This window comes from Bubalus kerabau, chromosome 10 (genome assembly GCF_029407905.1).
Source record: "Bubalus kerabau isolate K-KA32 ecotype Philippines breed swamp buffalo chromosome 10, PCC_UOA_SB_1v2, whole genome shotgun sequence".
Lineage (NCBI taxonomy): Eukaryota > Metazoa > Chordata > Mammalia > Artiodactyla > Bovidae > Bubalus > Bubalus kerabau.
The window spans coordinates 78,156,815-78,164,076 of record NC_073633.1 but is presented as its reverse complement, the minus strand read 5'-3'; positions in this window follow the sequence as shown (position 1 = coordinate 78,164,076).

Genomic DNA, 7,262 nt, shown 5'->3' with positions numbered 1-7,262 from the left:
TTTTCCTAAACAAAGACACTAAAGATATTTCCCTTACTAAGAGAAATTCTGGTGTCACCTGGTCACCCCCTACTTCCTTTGAACCTTGTTCTTCCATGGATATGTCTTTTGACATTTAAGGAGAAGATATCAGATGCCATCAAACACTTCTTATCCTTTTGGAGAAAGGGATATAATTTGTAAAAAAAAGAAAAATGTGAAACATTTTTCACAATAGTGTATAGATTTGTTTATAAAAGGTGATTTATACTACATAAAATGAATTTTCAGCTTTATTTAATACTCAATGGAATATCAGCAACTTACCTGTAAACCATTCAATATATATATATGTACAAAAAATGAACAAACATTAAATTTTCATGGTGAGTACATGGACATGTTCCAACTTATACATATGTTTGAAATTTTTCATAATAAAAAGTTGAATTGGGTAAAACTTGATAGAGTAGAGCTTTTTTTTTTAAAGATACTTTATAGTATGTGGAATAAAAATTTGTTATCTACTAAGTTCTAGGACATGTTTAATCTGCCTGCAATGTGGGAGACCTGGATTCAATCTCTGGGTTGGTAAGATCCACTGGAGAAGAGAACGGCTACCCACTCCAGTATTCTGGCCTGGAGAATTCCATGGACTATACTGTCACTTTGACTTGGTGTCAGCTACAGTCCTTATGCTGAATATTCAAATTAACCAAACCTGTTAACAGATCTAAAGACTGGTTGATCTTTCTGAGATGATTATAGAGAATCCTGGAAAAGCAACAGAAATGGACAGCTATCCTCCTAAAAATATCACACAGGTCACCTCTCTCCTGGGAATGGTACACATGAGAAATTACTACATAGTTGGTGTGGATATCAATCAGTAAAACTTTTAAAGGAGGACAATTTAGTAATATCTATCAAAATTAGAAATGCATACACATACCCTTTGACTCAGAATTCCAGTTAAATGTTTACAAGTTTATCCTACAGACATATTCATATATGTGCTAAATTATGAAAAAGATGGGAATACCAGACCACCTGACCTGCCTCTTGAGAAACCTGTATGCAGGTCAGGAAGCAACAGTTAGAAATGGACATGGAACAACAGACTGGTTCCAAATAGGAAAAGGAGTACGTCAAGGCTGTATATTGTCACCCTGCTTATTTAACTTCTATGCAGAGTACATCATGAGAAACGCTGGGCTGGAAGAAGCACCAGCTGGAATCAAGATTGCCTGGAGAAATATCAAGAACCTCAGATATGCAGATGACACCACCCTTATGGCAGAAAGTGAAGAGGAAATAAAAAGCCTCTTGATGAAAGTGAAAGAGGGGAGTGAAAAAGTTGGCTTAAAGCTCAACATTCAGAAAACGAAGATCATGGCATCCAATCCCATCACTTCATGGGAAATAGATGGGGAAACAGTGGAAACAGTGGCTGACTTTATTTTTCTGGGCTCCAAAATCACTGCAGATGGTGACTGCAGCCGTGAAATTAAAAGACGCTTACTCCTTGGAAGGAAAGTTATGAGCAACCTAGATAGCATATTCAAAAGCAGAGACATTACTTTGCCAACAAAGGTCTGTCTAGTCAAGGCTATGGTTTTCCTGTGGTCATGTATGGATGTGAGAGTTGGACTGTGAAGAAAGCTGAGCGGCGAAGTATTGATGCTTTTGAACTGTGGTGTTGGAGAAGACTGTTGAGAGTCCCTTGGACTGCAAGGAGATCCAACCAGTCCATTCTAAAGGAAATCAGTCCTGGGTGTTCTTTGGAAGGACTGATGCTAAAGCTGAAACTCCAGTACTTTGGCCACCTCATGAGAAGAGTTGACTCACTGGAAAAGACCTGATGCTGGGAGGGATTAGGGGCAGGAGGAGAAGGGGACGACAGAGGATGAGATGGCTGGATGGCATCACCGACTCGATAGACATGTGTTTGAGTAAACTCCAGGAGTTGGTGATGGACAGGGAGGCCTGGCGTGCTGTGATTCATGGGGTTGCAAAGAGTCGGACACAAGTGAGCGACTGAACTGAACTGAGAGCCTGGACACTGTCATTTTTTAAAACTCCCCAAGTGATTCTAAAAAGCGAACAACTTGGGTGGAGAATCACTGCAACAAACCAGGCACAAAGAGATGAGGCTCAGATGCAAGTGCTGGCAGGAGGGTGCGGATAGGATAAAAGCAAATCTAGGAGACATTTCCAAGGAAGAACTAATATGATGACAAACTGGAGGTAAAGAGTAAAGAGATATATAGTTAGTAAGAGTCCTTTATGTATTCATTCAACACATTTATTAAGCTACTCCCAATTGCTAGGTACCCTTCAAGGGTCTAAGTATTTGGTGATAAACAAGACAGATGATTCCCAGTTCTTATGAAACTCGCAGTCCAATGGACACAGGCAACAAAAAAATATGCTGATCTAATAGGGTAAAGTTATAAATCATGACTGTATGCTAGGAGCCACTTGCTTACATTAGATGGTCAGAGAAGACCTCTCTGAGAGGGTGATGTTTGAGCTGAGGCTTGATGATGAGGAGCCAAGCTTGCAAAGGTCTTTGAAGAGAATGGTCTAACAAGGGAAAAGAGTAAGCCCACAGTAACAACCTTGGTGTGTTCAAGAGACAGACAAGCCTGTGTGCTAGAGAAGAGTGAAAGATAGATATTAGGTGAGGTCAGAGAAATGAGTAGGTACCAATGAAACTGAGCCTTGTAGGCCATGGCATTGTGAGATGGGAAACCATGGGAGAAAATCAAGTAGGGTAGTGAAGTGATCTGACTTACATGTTTAAACAATAACTCTGCCTGTACCGTGAACATGGACTGCAGGTGGCAGGGATGGAAACAAGAAAACCAGCTGAGAGGTTAGATTACAACAGTGGGGCCACTGACAGCCATGGGAAAACTGTGGAGGGGGACAGATTTGAACACACTGAGTCTGAGGTCACTGTGTGGCACCCAAGAGCAAATGGCCAAGAACAACTAGAAACACGAAGAATAGGTGAGAATTTAGGTTGTGCCTACTAACTTGGGAGATTCTTCCAGGGGACCTGAAGAAAAGCAAGTTAGATGACACTGCAGGAATATAATAACTGCACCCAGAGATGAGGTTAATGATGACTTGGAAGAAAGGTTTCTAGTGGTGGGCTGGGGGCTTGGTAGTTAGCCTTGTGTCATTGAACATTTTCATCTGTGAACATTTTCATCCTCTTTCATGGGATGAAGAAAGGGCAAGATAACGAAGAATGTCAAAAAGCAGGAAACAACCCTAATGCTCTAGAATCAAGATTCATGATCACACACTTTGTAAGTCTAAAGTGTAATGATATTGTGAAAAAACTGATGTAAAAACAGAGTATGTATTACAAAACTACAAAAATTATTTTTTTCTGGGACAGAATACATCAGTAGTGAAAACAAACTGCATGGGTCAGGATTATTTCTAGAACACTATTTTCTGATCAGGCTGCTGACGATTGGTTGAAAGCAGAGAATGGAGAAGAGATACATGGTTTTGGAAACTATGTGATTTGAGGAAACATCAAGTAACGAAATTGTAGTTATATTCAATTCAGGGCTTAACAGAGAATGTTTCCCTCGTTCAGTTCAGTCACTTAGTCATCTCCAACTCTTTGTGATCCCATGGACTGCAGCATGCCAGGCTTCCCTGTCCATCACCAACTCCCAGAGCTTACTCAAACTCATGTCCATTGCGTCGGTGATGCCATCCAACAACCTCATCTTCTGTTGTCCGTTTTCTTCCTGCCTTCAATCTCTCCCAGCATCAGGGTCTTTTCTAATGAGTCCATTCTTCATTTCAGGTGGCCAAAGTATTGGAATTTCAGCTTTAGCACCACTCCTTCCAATGAAAGGTCAAGACTGATTTCCTTTAACATGGACTGACTGGTTGACTCTCCTTGCACTGCAAGGGACTCTCAAGAGTCTTCTCCAACACCACAGTTTAAAAGCATCAATTCTTCAGCGATCAGCTTTCTTTATAGTCCAACTCTCACATCTATACATGACTACTGGAAAAATCATAGCTTTGACTCAGTTCAGTTCACTTCAGTCACTCAGTTGTGTCCGACTCTTTGCGACCCCATGAACTGCAGCATGCCAGGCCTCCCTGTCCATCAACTACTCCCGAAGTTCACCAAAACCCATGCTCATTGAGTCAGTGATGCCATCCAACCATCTCATCCTCTGTTGTCCCCTTCTCCTCCTGCCCTCAATCTTTCCCAGCATCAGGGTCTTTTCAAGTGAGTCAGCTCTTCACATCAGGTGGCCAAGTATTGGAGTTTCAGCTTCAACATCAGTCCTTCCAATGAACACCCAGGACTGATCTCCTTTAGGGTGGACTGACTGGATCTCCTTGCAGTCCAAGGGACTCTCAACAGTCTTCTCCAATACCACAGTTCGAAAGCATCATTACTTCGGTGCTCAGCTTTCTTTATAGTCCAACTCTCACATCAGTACATGACCACTAGAAAAACCATAGCCTTGACTAGATGGACCTTTGTTGGCAAACTGATGTCTCTGCTTTTGAATATGCTGTCTAGGTTGGTCATAACTTTCCTTCCAAGGAGTAAGCGTCTTTTAATTTCATGGCTGCAATCACCATCTGCAGTGATTTTGGAGCCCAGAAAAATAAAGTCAGCCACTGTTTCCACTGTTTCCCCATCTATTTCCCATGAAGTGATGGGATTGGATGCCATGATCTTCGTTTTCTGAATGTTGAGCTTTAAGCCAACTTTTTCACTCCCCTCTTTCACTTTCATCAAGAGGCTTTTTATTTCCTCTTCATTTTCTGCCATAAGGGTGGTGTCATCTGCATATCTGAGGTTCTTGATATTTCTCCAGGCAATCTTGATTCCAGCTTGTGCTTCTTCCAGCCCAGCGTTTCTCATGATGTACTCTGCATAGAAGTTAAATAAGCAGGGTGACAATATACAGCCTTGACATACTCCTTTTCCTATTTGGAACCAGTCTGTTTTCAATGTCCATTTCTAACTGTTGCTTCCTGACCTGCATACAGGTTTCTCAAGAGGCAGGTCAGGTGGTCTGGTATTCCCATCTCTTTCAGAATTTTCCACAGTTTATTGTGATCCACACAGTCAAAGGCTTTGGCATAGTCAATAAAGCAGAAATAGATGTTTTTCTGGAACTCTCTTGCTTTTTCGATGATCCAGCAGATGTTGGCAATTTGATCTCTGGTTCCTCTGCCTTTTCTAAATCCAGCTTGAACATCTGGAAATTCACGGTTCATGTATTGCTGAAGCCTGACTTGGAGAATTTTGAGCATTACTTTACTAGCGTGTGAGATGAGTGCAATTGTGCGGTAGTTTGAGCATTCCTTGGCATTGCCTTTCTTTGGGATTGGAATGAAAACTGACCTGTTCCAGTCCTGTGGCCACTGCTGAGTTTTCCAAATTTGCTGGCATATTGAGTGCAGCACTTTCACAGCATCATCTTTCAGGATTTGAAATAGCTCAACTGGAATTCCATCACCTCCACTAGCTTTGTTCGTAGTGATGTTTCCTAAGGCCCACTTGACTTCACATTCCAGGATGTCTGGCTCTAGATGAGTGATCACACCATCATGATTATGTGGGTCGTGAAGATCTCTTTTGTACAGTTCTTCTGTGTATTCTTGCCACCTCTTCTTAGTATCTTCTGCTTCTGTTAGGTCCATACCATGTCTGTCCTTTATCAAGCCCATCTTTGCATGAAATGGTCCCTTGGAATCTAATTTTCTTGAAGAGATCTCTAGTCTTTCCCATTCTATTGTTTTCCTCTATTTCTTTGCATTGATCGCTGAGGAAGGCTTTCTTATCTCTCCTTGCTATTCTTTGGAACTCGGTGTTCAAATGGGTATATCTTTCCTTTGCTCCTTTGCTTTTTGCTTCTCTTCTTTTCACAGCTATTTGTAAGGCCTCCTCAGACAGCCATTTTGCTTTTTTGCATTTCTTTTTCTTGGGGATGGTCTTGATCCCTGTCTCCTGTACAAATGTCATGGGCCTCCATCCACAGTTCATCAGGCACTCTGTCTGTCAGATCTAGTCCCTTAAATCTATTTCTCACTTCTACTGTATAGTCATAAGGGATTTGATTCATACCTGAATGGTCTAGTGGTTTTCTCCACTTTCTTCAATTTACGTCTGATTTTGTCAATAAGGAGTTCATGAACTGAGCCACAGTCAGCTCCCTATCTTGTTTTTGCTGACTGTATAAAGCATCTCCATCTTTGGCTGCAAAGAATATAATCAATTTGATTTCGGTGTTGACCATCTGGTGATGTCCATGTGTAGAGTCTTTTCTTGTGTTGTTGTGCTGTTGCTATGACCAGTGCATTCCCTTGGCAGAACTCTATTACCCTTTGCCCTGCTTTATTCTGTACTCCAAGGCCAAATTTGCCTGTTACTCCAGGTATTTCTTGACTTCCTACTTTGCATTCCAGTCCCCTATAATGAAAAGGACATCTTTTTTAGGTGTTAGTTCTAAAAGGTCTTGTAGGTCTTCATTGAACTATTCACCTTCAGCTTCTTCAGCATTACTGGTTGGGGCATAGGCTTGGATTACTGTGATATTGAATGGTTTGCCTTGGAAACGAACAGAGATCATTCTGTCGTTTTTGAGATTGCACCCGAGTACTGCATTTCGGACTCCTTTGTTGACTATGATGGCCACTCCATTTCTTCTGAGGGATTCCTGCCCACAGTAGTAGATATAATGGTCATCTGAGTTAAATTCACCCATTCCAGTCCATCTTAGTTCGCTGATTCCTAGAATGTCAACGTTCACTCTTGCCATCTCCTGTTTGACCACTTCCAATTTGCCTTGATTCATGGACCTAATATTCCAGGTTCCTATGCAATATTGCTCTTTACAGCATCTGACCTTGCTTCTATCACCAGTCACATCCACAACTGGGTATTGTTTTTGCTTTGGCTCCATCCCTTCATTCTTTCTGGAGTTATTTCTCCACTGATCACCAGATTTATATTGGGCACCTACCGACCTGGGGAGTTCATCCTTCAGGGTCCTATCTTTTTGCCTTTTCATACTGTTCATGGGGTTCTCAAGGCATGAATACTGAAATGGTTTGCCATTCCCTTCTCCAGTGGACCACATTCTTTCAGACCTCTCCACCATGACCCGTCCGTCTTGGGTGGCCCCACATGGCATGGCTTAGTTTCACTGAGTTAGACAAGGCGGTAGTCCATGTGATCAGATTGGCTAGTTGTCTGTGATTGTGGTTTCCATCTGTCT